Source organism: Elephas maximus, chromosome 26, assembly GCF_024166365.1.
Source record: "Elephas maximus indicus isolate mEleMax1 chromosome 26, mEleMax1 primary haplotype, whole genome shotgun sequence".
Lineage (NCBI taxonomy): Eukaryota > Metazoa > Chordata > Mammalia > Proboscidea > Elephantidae > Elephas > Elephas maximus.
In genome coordinates this window covers 5,618,104-5,633,318 of record NC_064844.1, presented here as the reverse complement: position 1 = coordinate 5,633,318, position 15,215 = coordinate 5,618,104, and the positions used below count along the sequence as shown (strand labels likewise).

Genomic DNA, 15,215 nt, shown 5'->3' with positions numbered 1-15,215 from the left:
TAAAGTACCCCTATTCATTCTTCAAGGGCTGTGTCTCAAAGATGCTTTTTTTCACAAGGCTATTCTTTTCCCCTTGGCCAAGTGAAGGTCTCCATTCTGTATGGGCTCCAACATCCTCAGATCCAGAGCATGGATAGGAACTACCAGGAAGAAAAGGCCATGTTGTTACCCCTGACCGAGGGGTGCTGTAGGTTCTATTGACTTTACATTCCCTTGGCTTGTAACTGTTAAAAGTGAGGCCAGGTTTCCTACCCTTGTTTTCACAGTTGGGCTCCAAATTGAGATTCACAGAACACATTGTAGGTGGCAACAACCACCAAGCCCTCTGTGCCAGCCTTTGCTTGAGGCAACCATTTTGTCAATGTCTACCTTTTAGCTCCTCTAAATATTTGGGGGTGGGGGGGACACGCAGTGGATCCTAAATGAGTTCGTCGCAATTCAAAGGTGGTTGTCAAGAAAGGGAAAATCCAGGATAAGAGTTTATTTGCAAAATAAAAAACAAAAATCAGTTGTAATTTTGCAGGAAAATTTGGAATGTATTGTTGTCCTTGATTGACACTTCATACCTTAAGCAAAAGTGGAGAATTAAAACAATTGTCTCAGTATTATAGGCAGTAATATCAATTAAAGTTTTTCATCATGCACACACAAATAAACTATTTTATTGCATACATATATATGTACATATACATACATATATGTAGAACTATAGTTATTTCTCTATTCCCACTTTAGACAAATGATTTAATTTTGGCTTTTTGAAAAATTAAGATGCAAGCTGCTATCTTAGCCCATTCTGGTTTTGGTTTGCTGCTGTCATATATGGTTATATACATGTATGTATATATATGTGTATATATATATATTTTTTTTTAATATATTTGCAAGTGGTTTGTTACAAATGAAAAACAGTTTTTTGCTCATCCTTTGTTGCACTCCATTTCTAAGTCAGGCTGAAAGGAATCTATTCTTTAACAAGTAACCAGAGCCACTAAGCTAACAGATGAGACCAATTCACTGCTAAAAAGCCAGAGAGATAAGGAGTGCTGCTCCAAGAACCTGCAGCTCCCAGGGCGGGCTTTAGGGACACACACTGAAGTTTGCCAAACACGGATCCTTATCCAGTGTTCCCTCTAGTATTATTGAATCAGCTGATTCTATCATCATCACCATCATCAAGAGCTTAACAGCTAGGATTTGCAGAGAACTTACTCTGTATGGGCCATGATGATTTGCATGCTCTAGCTTCCTTAATTGTCACAACGATTTCATAAATTAGGATCCTACAATCTATTATAAATAGAAGAAGTCTGGCTTAAAGAGCTGAGGTGCTTTCCCAAGGCCACAGAGTTGTGACAGATTCAGGGTCTCGTCTCACTCCTGGCTGATTCTAGGGCCTACACTACTAAATATAGACTATATATGTGGCTTTCCTCAGAGGCTCTGCAATAGAGTGAACGCATAGGAAAAGTTTTAGGAATTAAAAACAATACAATTGACCAAAATACCTGAAAGATAGAGTGAACAGATTAATCTCATCTTTAGTCTATTGTACGGAGCCCTGGTGGCACAGTGTTTAAGAGCTTGGCTGCTAACTAAAAGGTCGACAGTCCTAATCCACCAGCCACTCCTTGGAAACCCTATGATGCAGTTCTGTTCTGTCCTAGCGCTGTGAGCCGAAATCAACTCGACAGGAGTGAATTTAGTCTGTTGTATGGATCCCTGGTAGCATAGTGGTTAAGAGCTTGTCTACTAACCATAAGGTCGGCAGTTTGAATCCACCAGCCACTCCTTGGAGGAAAGGAGCAAGGGGATATGGGACTTGAGGTAAGCCCAGCATATGCTCTCTAAACAATTCCTAGACAACCTGGAATTCGTACAGACAGATGTCAAGTGCGCAATAGTGAAGGCTCTTCTGGGTGGTTGGGTAAAATGCCTTTAGTTCCAAACTTAAAATTCTTATCTCCTTTCCACTCATTTTCTTTGTAGGTTCTCCTTCTTTTATGGAAAGTACCTGGTCTATTACTACATCACTGGGCTAGACGGAGGATTTACATTAGACTATAAAATAACTCTACACCCTGAGATGATCGGTGCGTAGCAGATACAGCCTAGAATGGGTCCAGTGGCTCAGAGGAGTCACAGGTTAATGGGAGGATGGTCATGACTTAGACCTCTCCGCAGATCTGCCCTGGTTCAAGGACCTCATGTTCTTTTATAACATACGTGAGTCATCAGTTCATCTTCATTACAGGGTTTTGTTATATGTCCTTTGGATTCTTTCAGGGCTTTAGAAGTCAAATCCCTAAGTCTTGTTGAGTTCCAGGCAAACTCTGGCTGCAAAATTTAATCTGCCAGCTATTAATATTCCTGTTCTTTGACGAAAAGCATTCTGTTAGCATGGGTCCCACAGGGTGTCCTTGAAAAACGGGTTTCGTGGTCACAGTAATTTAGAAACTGCTACATATGATGGTCTACCCTTCGCATGTTCACAACACATGCTTCAGCATGGTAGCAACTTGGAGAAGCGCTTTGCTAAACTACCTTCATCTTTGCTAAATCCGGATATCAAACAATTATTGGACATAGAACTCTTCCTGCATATGTTTCTGATTAGCTCTTGGAACTAACATCCTACAGAGTACCCAATGGGAAACACTCTATTGGTGTTTTAGTGTGATAATGAAGCTTTATAATTTTATTTACTTATTTATTCATTTATTATTTATTCACTCACTCATTTCTTTATTTATTTGTCTACCTAGCTACCTATTTATTTATTTTTAGTTCTACCAGCTCCCTCTTTCTTCTCTGTCGTCACATTTATTCGAGAGGCCATCCTGTTAGCTTTTCAGGCCCATCATGGTGTCCTGATGAAGAATAAGCTTCCTTAGGTCCTGCAATGCCAAAGATAAGACTGCGTTTCAATGAAGACTTTATTTAGTGCATGAGTGAAAGAGGCATTTAAACAACATACAGAAGGATCAGGGAGATTGTCATGAGATGATGCCATGAGACCTCCAGGGCATGCTGTGTTAGTAAATGCTGTGTTAAAAGTGGTCTACGTTGAACTTCTCTTCAACCCCACATCATGTTATAGAATGAGCCTGTTCCTTTACCCAATTTACTCTTCAAGGGAGGCTAGAAATGAACCAGCTCTATCAACAGACGTGTGACTGGATGACTCATTTCTGCAGCAGTGTGACTCCACGCGGCCCCCACCTCCTAGTACTCATGTGTGTGTGTAATCCACTCCTTTTGAGTGTGGGCAGGACCCAAGATTTGCTTCTAACCAAAGCACTGTGGTAAAGGTGACGAGAAGTCACTTCCGTGATTATGTAACGTAAGATTGTAATGTCTGTTTTGCTAGCAGACTCTCCTTCTTATTGGCTTCAACAAAACAAGCTGCTATGTTTTCAGCTGCCCCTTCACAAGACCCACAGGGTAAGGAACTAAGGGCAGCCAACAGCCAACAAAAACACGAAGCCCTCAGCCCCACAGCCCACAAGAAACTGAATTCTACCATCAACCGTGTTTCCTTAGAAACAGATCCTCCCTCACTGAAGTCTTGAGATGAAGTTGCAGGGCTGGCTACCAACTTGAAGCTGAGATCCTGAAGCTAAGCTGTGCCTAGACACTGACTCACAGAAAATGTGAAATAATAGCTCTGTGTGTGTGTGCTTAAAGTATTCTGTGTTGGAATGGGCTGAAACCCAAAGTTCAAAATTCAGAGTAGTGTGTAGATGTTACTACGCTGGATGTTTTAGTCGGAGGATCTGGTGTCAAAAACAAATTCTCCACACTTTTTGTTGTAGGCCCGGGAAAACTTACGTAACCTCCTCATTTGTAAATTGTGGCTGGAAATGCCAACATCTAGGTGTGTGGCAGGTGACACAGAATAAAAGTATGGAATGTGTTCTGTGGAGGATGTGGCACCAACTAAAAGGTCAGTATTGCTGATTCTTTCTGTTGTGCTTTACTCAGGTGTCAGGGGTTGAATTGTGTCTCCCCCCACAATAAATGTCACTTGGGTAGGCCATGATTCCCCGTATTGTGTGGTTTTCCTCCGTTTTGTGATCTAATTTCTCTGTGTATGGTAAATTCTAATCTCTGCCTGTGGTTGATAAGGGAAGATTAGGTTATGTTAAAGAAAATTAGGTTGAGATGCAACACCTTGATCAGGTCCCACCCCTGATCAGCTGTAAAGAGAGTTTCCCTGAGGTGTGACCTGCATCATCTTTTATCCTACAAGGGATAAAAGGAGAAAGAAGCGAGCACAGAGAGGGGCCTACTACCACCAAGGAAGGAGAACCGGGAGTGGAGTGCATCATTTGGATCTGGGGTCCCTGCACTGAGAAGCTCCTAGACCAGTGGAAGATTGATGACGAGGACCTTCCCCCAGAGCTGACAGAGAAAGTCTTCCCCTAGAACTGACACCCTGAATTTGAGCTTCTAGCCTCCTAAAATTCGAAAGAATAAATTTCTGTTTGTTAAAGCCATCCACTTGTGGTATTTCTGTCATAGCAGCACGAGATGACTAAGACAGCAGGTATCAGGTTGTATTAATCTGTTCTTTAATTTTAGCAGCCCTACACCTATAATCATTCTGTGAACTTATCTGTGAGGCCCTGTGGATGTTTTCTAGACATAACATCTCAAGAGACAAAATTGTAGAAGTCAAAAATATAAAAAGGAAAACAGGACCAGATGATGTTTTACTAAACACAATCACTTTTTTCTTTTGTGTATGTATAAAACATTTTTTTGGTTAGATTAGAAATATAAGTTCTTTCCACATGATACCAAACATCCAGATGAAAAATTAAGACAAAATTAACCAATCACTGCTGAATTTATAAACATCCAGATGTTTGCCATTGAAGAGATAAAACATCTGGCTCATGAATTGAAGTGTATACTTTTCATCTGCAAGTTTGGATGGCTCCACTGTGTGCACATTTTTATTTTTTAAAAAAATCCATTCCAAAGTCACAGGCATGTGACTACTTGAAAAGAAACAGGGTACAAAGCTGATAAAACATTCCAATTTTAGATGAATTTTAATCTTACAATTAATTTTTATACTCAAAGGTCACATCCTACTCAATTTATTGAACAGAATTTTTGAGTCTTAATATATACCAAGGAGGCCTGGTGGTGCAGTGGCTTCAGGGTTTGGCTGTTAACCCAAAGTTCAGCAGTTCAAATACACTAGCCACTCCTTGGAAATCCTATGGGGCAGTTCTACTCTGCCCTATCGGGTTGCTATGAGTTGGAACTGACTCGAGAGCAAAGGGTTTAATATATGCCAAACTCTGCATTAAGTAGTATGCATAGATTAAAAAAAAAAAAAATCCCTGCCTAGAGATAGGTCACAATAGAAAGGAAGACAAGTGTTGAAAACAATAAGAATTTAGCATCAGCACTGAAGTGACATCAGGGTGCCACAGGCACACACAAAAGCGGTTCCTATCTCCCTCACCCAGCCAAAGAGGGGAGGAGAATGAACATCTGGGAATACTTCCAATGGATGGATGATACTGCAGTTGAGTGATGAAGGCAAATAGTTGTGAGACAGGTAGAGGAGGTGATGGGAATTCAAGGAGCTCATGTGTTTTCCCCTGGGACTTAGTATCTACATGTAGGGTGTCTGGAAGACAAGCAAGAATAGATTCTAAATGGCTTTCTCTTATAATCAGTGGGGACGTTATTGCACAGGGTGTAGGGACATTAGTGTGGAGGATGGACTGTGAATGGGAGACAAGAAACCAGTAAGGAGACTACTGCCATCCTACTGGATTATGAAATCCTGACCTTAGGAAATGGGAGTGACAGGAAAGGATGAGTTGAAGAGATAGATATGAGATAAAAGTAATACCACCCAGTGCTATTGAGTGTGAGGAATGAGGGAAGGGGAAGCTTGCAGACATCTTTCAGGTATTTGTTTGAACGACAGGGTAATAATGACATTCTTATGTGGGATAGGAAAGGTGAAACAGGAACAGGTGTATGGGAGAATAGGGTGAATATACTTTTTGATATCCATGTGAGGTGCAAAAGGGATATCTATAAGGCCCTGACAAAAAGTGGTCTGATCTGAAACACTAATTTTTCAGGCATTGAATTTCAAGTAACAGTAAGAAGGAATGCCATGGACATTATAAACACTGAATTTAAAATACTCTGTAGATTCCTTTAAGCAATAATCCAGAGCACCAATGTAATGGGCGTATCTTCCGAAATTCCATTATCGTGAGTTCCATTAACTAATGCCTTTGGATGATCTGAAAATTGAAAATGAAGAAATTTAAGTCCTGGTAGAATCTGTGACAACTTCCAGATGACACAACCAAGGTTGATGCAGATGGCCCAAATTTGCTTGCTGAAAGTGAAGAGGACTTGAAGCGCTTCCTGATGAAGACCAAAGACCACAGACTTCAGTTTGGATTGCACCTCAACATAAAGAAACCAAAATCCTCACAGCTGGACCAACAAGCAATACCATAATAAACAGAAAATATTGAAGTTGTCAAGGATTTCATTTTACTTGGATCCACGATCAATGCCCACGGAAACAATAGTCAAGAAATCAAAAGACATTGCAATTGGGCAAATCCACTGCACGAGACCTCTTTAAAGTGTTATAAAGATGTCACTTTGAGGACTAAGGTGCTCCTTATTTTCAATCCCTTCATATGCATGCAAAAGCTTGACAATGAATAAAGAAGACCAAAGAAGAATTGATGCATTTGAATTATGATGTTGGTGAAGAATATTGAGTATACCATGGACAGCCAGAAGAACAAACAAACCTGTCTTGGAAGAAGTACAACCAGAATGCTCCTTAAGCAAGCAGGATGGCAAGACTTTGTCTTACATACTTTGGACATGTTATCAGGAGGGACCAGATCCTTGAGAAGGACATCATGCTTGGCAAAATAGAAGGTCTGCAAAAATGATAAAGACCCAATTAGATAGATTGACACAGTGCCTGCAACAATGGGCTCAAACATAGCAATGATTGTGAAGATGGTGCAGGACTGGGAAGTGTTTTGTACATACAGTCGCTATGAGTTGAAACTGACTCAGTGTGAGCAGTGATGTAAGTGCTATTATATGTTGATCTTAGTCAGAACTCTAGGATTTTATGGGTTATCTTCTAGAAGAACATTTCATTCTGATTCAAAGACTAAAGACATATAAGATGCCTTTTGCCCCTCCTATGTCCATTTGTAAAGTCGAAGGGAACTATATTTTAATTCAAATTTTTATTTGTGGGTTTAAGTAGTAGAAAAAATGTAAACTGTTGCACAATTAAATCATATAAGGCTTTGTATGTAATATTATGTATTTTGTGATGGAAATACTTCTTGCTGGTGTCCCAAATGTCAGACCAGCCCTTACCTATTGACTCTGTTACACCTCACCTTGGGATTTCTGTCACCCCAGGATTGCTGTTGGTGAAATCAATGGAGGATCTCAGTCAGCAGGCTTTGGAGATGAAAACATAATTTTTCTCTTTTTCTCTAAAAAAATAATAAATTATATTAACATATTTCTGAAATAAATCCTGCTTGCTCACAGTGGATTTTTTCCCATAATGTTTTGCTGTATTCATTTTTTAAAATAGGCTATTTTTTAGAGCAGTTTTAGGTTTATAGAAAAATGGTGCAGAAGGTACAGAGAATTCCCTACACTACCCTCTTCTCTTCATACTGTTTCTCCTATAATTTACATCTTGCATTTCTGTCGTAAATTTGTTTCCGTTGATGAACAAAAGTTGATGCGTTATTATTAACTGTATTGACAAGTACGTAATGTCGTGTCTCCGCCATTAGAGTATCATACAGCATAGCTGCACTGCCCTAAAAATACTCTATGCTTTATCTATTCATCCTTATCCTTCAACCTCAAATTCCTTTCAACCACTGATCATTTCATTGTTTTCTATAGATTTGCTCTTTCCAAAATGTCATATAGTTAGAATTAAACAGGATGTAGCTGTCTCAGACTGGCTTCTTTCACTTACGAATATGAATTTAAGTTTCCTCCATATCTTTTTATCACTGAATAATACTCTGTTGTATGGATGTACCATAGTTTCTTTATCCATTCACCTCTTGAAGGGCATCTTGGTTTCATCCACTGTGGGGCAATTATGAATAAAGCTGTAATTCTTCTCTCTCGTTTCTTATAAAATTGCTGTCATACATTTTACTTCTCCATAAGATGTTGTTAACTGCTGTCACAGCGATTCTGACTCATGGCAACTCCATGTGTGCAGAGTAGAATTGCTCCATAGGGTTTTCAAGACTGTGACCTTTTCTTAGAAGATCTCCAGGCCTGTCTTCTGAGGTGACTCTGGGTAGGTTCAAACTACCAGTCTTTCTGCTAGCAGTTGAATGCATAAAAATTTGTGACACCCAGGGACTTTTGCATAAGCTATAATCATCCAATATATTGCACTATTTTTTTTAAATAGTTATCTTTTAGATCGGCTAAGAATAAGAAAAATTTAAAAATATATATATTTTGCCTTCATTTATTCCTTCTTGGACACTCTTCCTTTCTTTAAGTAGCTCTAAGTTTCTGACCTATATCATTTTCCTTCTCTCTGAAGAACTTCTTTTAACATTTCTTGCAAGGCAGGTTTGTTGTTGTTACCTGCCATCAAGATTGCTCTGACACATGGTGACTGTATGTACAACAGAACAAAGTGTTGCCCAGTCCTGTGTCATATGCTTGAGTCCATTGATGAGGCGTTGTCTCAGTCTTTCTCATTGAGGGTTTTCCTCATTTTTGTTGGTTCTCTACCACATTAAACACGATGTCCTTTTCTAGCAATTGGTCTTTCCTGATGATGTGTCCGTGTCCAAAGCAAATGAGCATAAGACTCACCATTCTTGCTTCTAAGAAGCATTTCAGCTGTATTTCTTCTAAGATTGATTTGTTGTTTCTTTTGGCAGTCCTTGGTATATTCAATATTATTTGAAAATACCACAATTTAAATGCATCAATTCTTCTTTCGTTTTCTTTTTTCATTGTCCAGCTTTTGCATTCGTATGAGGTGATTGAAAAGACCATGACTTGGGACAGGTGCACCTTAAACATCAAAATAATGTCTTTCTGTTCTAGGACTTTAGAGAGGTCTGTTGTAGCAGTTTTGCCCAATGCAACGATACACTGTTTGATTTTTTGACTGCTGCTTCCACGGATGTTGACTGTTGATCCCAGTGGAATGAAATCTTGGACAACTTCAATATTTTTCTCCAAAGGCAAGTTTAGTGGTGACAAATTCTCTTACTTTTTGTTTGTTTTGGAAAGTTTTTATTTCTCTGTCACTTTTGAAGGATAATTTTCCTGGGTACAGAATTCTAGGTAATTTTTTTTTTTTTGTAGTTTTTGTTATTGTTGTTTTCCTCTCAACACTTTAAATGTTTCACTATTCTCTCTGTTTGATTGCATGCACTTTTCTGAAGAAAAGTCCAATGTAATTCTTATTCCTGTGATCCCATCCCCAGCTTCATTCATGAATTTGTCTTTGATTTTCTACAACTGAAATATGATATGCCTAGGAACCACGTCATATCCTGTTTCCTGGCTGTCTTCTAGAATTTTCCCCCGGTACACTTGTGCCGCTTCCATCTTACTGCCCAAATCACATATAAGCCCTGCTTCCGCATTGCTCGGGGAGCTGGATCTGAGGAACTTTCTCCCGGCTCTTGCTCTGTGCATTGCAATAAAGTTACTTTCTCTTTCTCAAAGACTAGTGTCCAGACAATTGGCAAGTCAGACTGCACTGGGCAAGGACCCACCTTTCTGGGTTTGATAACACTGCTAGCATCCATTCACAGTCCTATGCATCCTTGGGACACCATTACAACTTCTTGTTCTTTGCCCTACTTGGTTGTACCTTGTGATAATTAACTGTAGGATTTCTATCCTTACTAGCTTCAGTGGAAAGGTAGTTTTATGGGTTTTATTTCCCCATTACTCTTTTTTTTTTTTAATTGTACTTTAGATGAAGGTTTATAGAGAAAACTAGCTTCTGATTAAACAATACACATTTTGTTTTGTGACATTGGTTGCCAACCCCACTACAAGTCAACACTCTCCCCTTCTTGACCTTAGGTTCCCCGTTACCAGATTTCCTGTCCCCTTCTGCTTTCTTGTCCTTGTCCCTGGAGTAGTGTGCCTATTTAGTCTTGTTTTGTTTTATGGGCCTGTCTAATCTTTGACTGAAGGGTGAATCTCAGGGGTGACTTCATTACTAATTTAAAAAGGTGTCCAGGGGTGTATTTCCCCTTTACTCTTGTTTTATGGTCTCTAAATTATATTTATTTAGTAGAAGTAGGAAGTTTTAAAACAAGGTGTTGTTATATTCCTTCCAGAGTGGAAGACTGTTCTTCAGAAGTCTGAACATAAATGTGCATTACATTAATTTATTTATCATGGATGCTTTTGTTGGGCAAAGTTTTAATAACTTATTTTTCTATAATGATTAAAAAATAACAATTTAGGGGCCTCTTCACAGGCTGGCGCTCACCAATAAAAAGGCCATGTTCAGCTTAAGCACAAAGACTGTGAAGCCCAATGGCAGACACATGAGCTGGAGATGAACTCGGACCTAGAGGCTCAGGTAAGGGAGCTGAGTATAACAGCAGCCAAGGAAAATGAACTTGGTCGTGGTTGGGAAACTATTATAATCCTTGTCTTTCCTCTCATCTTTCCATGAAATCCAGATCTGGCTAGTAAGTGAACTGAAGAAAAAGTTCAGTGAAAATCACATTGGCTTTATTGCTCAGAGGAGAAGTCTGCCTAAACCAACTCAAAAAAGCCATACCAAAGAAATAAAAAATAAGCAAAAGTATCCCTACAGGCACACCCTGACAGCCACGCATGATGCAATTCTTGAAGACTTGGTCTTCCCAAGTGAAATCTTGGAAAAGGAAGTCTGTGTAAAACTGGATGGCAGCCAGCTTTTAAATGTTCATTTGGCCCAAGTACAGCAGAACAATGTTGAATACAAGGTTGAAACATTTTTCTGGTGTGTATAAGAAGCTCACAGTTAAGGATATTAATTTTGAATTTCCAGTGTTTCAATTGCAAACAAAAATGACAAGGTATCATCCACACACACACACATACACAAATTAGAATGGCTGACTTACTATTATAGCATAGCATTCCAGTAATTATTAGTTGGTGTTTTTATATAAATAGTCTGCCTTTCACAGTTCCTAAAATTTTTTCCTAGCCACTGCAAACTGAATAGGAGCAAGAAATACGGTTTTGTTGCCAAAGCATGATGGATCATACAGTCATTCTATAAGTACTTTAATATTTGTTTGTACTTTACAGAACAGTCCAGTCAATAAAATATGGATCCAGATAGTTGTCCAACAATAGAATTTGGATGGTAAAACTATTTGCATAATTATGAAAATTATGTAGAGTGAAGAATTGGCCAAGTTTTGGGGTAACTATTTCTTTATTTTACAACCTCTTACTCTGAGTTAAAGTAGGAAAGTGTTTTCATCTATAAATTAGCACAGGAAAAAATGGTTCTTATTCTAGTCCATTGTCAGTGCTTAGCTAAACACACTCCCAGGATTTCACCAACTCTTTTAATTGACAATCTTTTCTTATATGTCAATCCATTCACACACCTTCTCCTTCAATGAGGAAAATTGTCAGATACCTGCTCAACTATCTGATCTCTCTGCTTTCTTTGTTGCTTCTTTCAAATTTATTCTGTTTCTAAAACAAGTCCAATTATGCTGTCCCTTCGCTTTAAGCCATTCAGTGGGCTCCTATTGTAGTAAACATGACATCTAAGCTCCTTACAGTGTCCTTCAAGTACATAAGTACATTAGCTCTTATATCTGCACCTTTCACTGACTATGCTCTACCCACAGGGGTCTTCATTCTGTTCTTCCCACATACCATGCTCATTAGTGCTTAAGAAGCATCAAACATACTAACCCCTTTACCTAGCAAGACCTTCCTCCCTACAGACCTAGGTAGGGATTCTTGTAGTAAATGGGATTGACTTCATATATCACCTGTAATGTGAAACATTCCCTTGTAGCCTATATAAAATAATCCACCCCTCCACTGCCCAAATACCCTTTATTGTATTAAAATTATATTTTCTTTATACCACTTAGTGTATGTGTGGGTTTCAGAAGAACAAAAACACGTATTGATCATTTTTATGTTCCCAGCACCTAGGACACTATTTGGCACACATTGCTTATGCAATAAATATGTATTCAAATCTATTTTTAATAATCTGCATTTAAACTTCTGTTACTTATTTGTACTTCATATAATTTTTGTTTAGGGGCCAAACATTAGTCAGGGAGTTTTACAGATACAAAAGGGATATCCCTTAGACCCATTACTGAAACATACACCTACTTAGTATTGCTTTTTTAATTTCAAAAAAGGGAGGGATCCCATGGTAGGCATCTGTAGTAGCTTCCCATTGCTGCCATGGTAAATTACCACAACTGATGTGACATGAAGCAACAGATATTTATTTTCTCACAGTCCTGGAGGTTTGAAGTCTGAATCCAGTGTGTTGGTGGGGTCACGCTGTCTCCAGAGGCTCTAGGGGAAGGTCTTCCCTTGTCTCTTTCTTTGGCCCCAACATTCCTTGACTTGTGGTATCGTAACCCAATCCCTGCCCTTTCATCAGATGGTGCCTTCCCTGTGTGTCTCTGTCTGTGTCTCTTTTCCTCCTTTTGTAAGCCATAAAGAGATTAAGGCCCAGCCTAATAACCTTGTCTTCACTAATTGCATCTGCAATGACCCTATTTCCAAACAAAGTCGCATTCACAGGTACTGAGAATTAAGACTTCAACGTATCTTTTCAGGGACAAGATTCTACCCGTAAGTGAAATATGTACCTACAGTGTACAGCTTTTTGAATTTCAAAAAGGAGAGAGATTCCACACTAGGTATCTCATTTTGGTCCTTATATGTGATGACATTGCCTTCTATTCATCACTGTCCTGGAAAAGTAAGTCGTTGATTACATGTGTGTGTATGTGGTGTGTGTGTGTGTATTTATATAAAAATAGTTTTTTTTTCTGTCTATTATAAACCATGTGACTATTGTGTTCTCGCCAGGTTGACCCAAATAAGAGCATTGACCTAATTGCCTGGCACATTTAACAAAAGCAATTTGAACACCCTGGTTTAGTTTTGACTCCAACAAAGGAGTTGTAATGACACACACATAAATAATTTGAGGAATTTGGTTATTTTGCTTTTTATCCTAGTCATACTCTGCTTCAGTGCTCATCTATGTCATAGCAGCTGACTTGGTGTGACACTTTCTGAAACCTTATGCTTTTTTTTCAAAGCAGCTTTTGCTAAGGTCATTTCACAAGAGCTCAATTTTAACAGAGGGGTGAAATGTTCTCAGGACATAACTGGGAGAGACTAATTATAAATGTTTATTGAATTATACTGATTCTCAACACCATAGACCTAAAAAAAAGCATGTATTTGTTTATTTGGTATTTACGAGGGCAAAGAACAGGAGAGAGGAGTGTGTGGAATGAAGTTCCAGGAATCCTGTCGAAGGAGAGGCCCGATGTTTACCTGAAATTACATTTTAAAAATAACAATAATTAAAAAAACTGTAAATGCATTCACACAAAATTTCAATAAACTAGATTTGAAATTGTAATAAATGTAGAATTGGACCTTTATTTTCTTTTAATGATACAGGCTTTGTTAAGAAGAGATAAATTCAAAGAACAGAGAAAATGATATTCTTCAAACCGAACTTGACCTCTTTTATTTGCTTTTGCCTTATGTTCAGGTTTCAAAAGGAAAACTATATAATAATACAAAGTTTAACAGAAAATCAAGTAGGTACTTTCTTTTTTGAAATTTTAAAATATAAATTTGACCGTATGAAATAACCATAAGAATATGCATTGAATAATTCATTTGGATCAGTGCTGGAGGACAAGGTTCGAGTCGTACTGTCTATATTATCTGGTATGCTAATGGAAGACAATATTGGTAATCCATGCACTGTCAGCATGTGTGATAGGTTGCCATGGCAGCCTCATTTATTTTAACTTCCTTACATCCGCACTCTTTGGCACGTGGCTTTACTATTTCTCTAACAAAAGAAACAGCAACAGTTTTCCACCCCTTGAACTGGGCTGGCTTTGTGACTTCATTTGGCCCCTAGGTTCAATCCTAGCATCAAAACAACTTGTGTGTTTCCACTTGCCTGCCATTGGCCTCTGCCATAACCATGATAAAATGGCCATGTCGATGAGACAGACGTGGTAGGATAGTACCATGGTGCTCTGTTGTTCCAGAAAAGACCATGCTTTGCTATTGGATGAACTAATGGAAAACCAATCTCTAGGCATATGAATGAATCAAGACAAGATCAGAAAAGCTACCTTGTGTAATCAGATCTACTGAACTTTGAGATAAATAAAAGTTCTGTTCTGTATACCAGTGAGATTTTTGTAGTTGTTTGGTACACAGCTATTACACAGCAACTTTTGATTTTGAAACAACCCTAATTTTACACAACAGTTGTAAATATTGTCCAGAGATGCTCATATACTCTTCACCCAGCTTCCTTTAATGTTAACAACTCAGATAGCTGTGGTCCACATACCGAAATGAAGAAATTGACATTGCTACAACATTATTAATTAGCTGGAGACTTTACTGAGCCCTGGTGGTGCAGTCGTTAAGAGCTCAGCTGCTCCTTGCAAACCCTAAGGGGCAGTTCTACTCTGTCCTATAGGGTCACTATGAGTCAGAATTAACTAGACATCCATGGGCTTGGGTTTTTTGGGTTCACAGACACTATTAGGATTTTACCAGTTTTTCCACTAATGCCATTTTTCTGTTCCAGGACCAATCTAAAATACCACACTGCATTTAGTTATCTTGTCTCTTTAGTATCCTCCAAACTGTGACAGTTTCTAGGCTTTTCCTTCTTCTTCATGACCTTGCATTATACAAAAGGTCAAGTATTTTGTATAATGTCTCTAATTTGGATTTGTCTGATATTTTCTCATGATTAGACTTAAAACCCTTTGCTGTCTAGTTGATTCTGACTCATAGTGACCCTATAGGACAGAGTAGAACTGCCCCATAGGGTTTCCAAGGCTGTAACCTTTACAGGAGTAGGCTGTCAGTCATATCTTTCTCCCTAGGAGAGG

The 15,215-nt window shown here is 38.7% G+C and overlaps 1 pseudogene; it reads left to right on the top strand.

Annotated features, from left to right (window-relative positions):
* LOC126067912 (40S ribosomal protein S7-like) overlaps nt 1–14,969 on the top strand; it is a 31,142-nt pseudogene extending 16,173 nt beyond the window's left edge.
* Nucleotides 14,970–15,215: the final 246 nt, after the last annotated feature.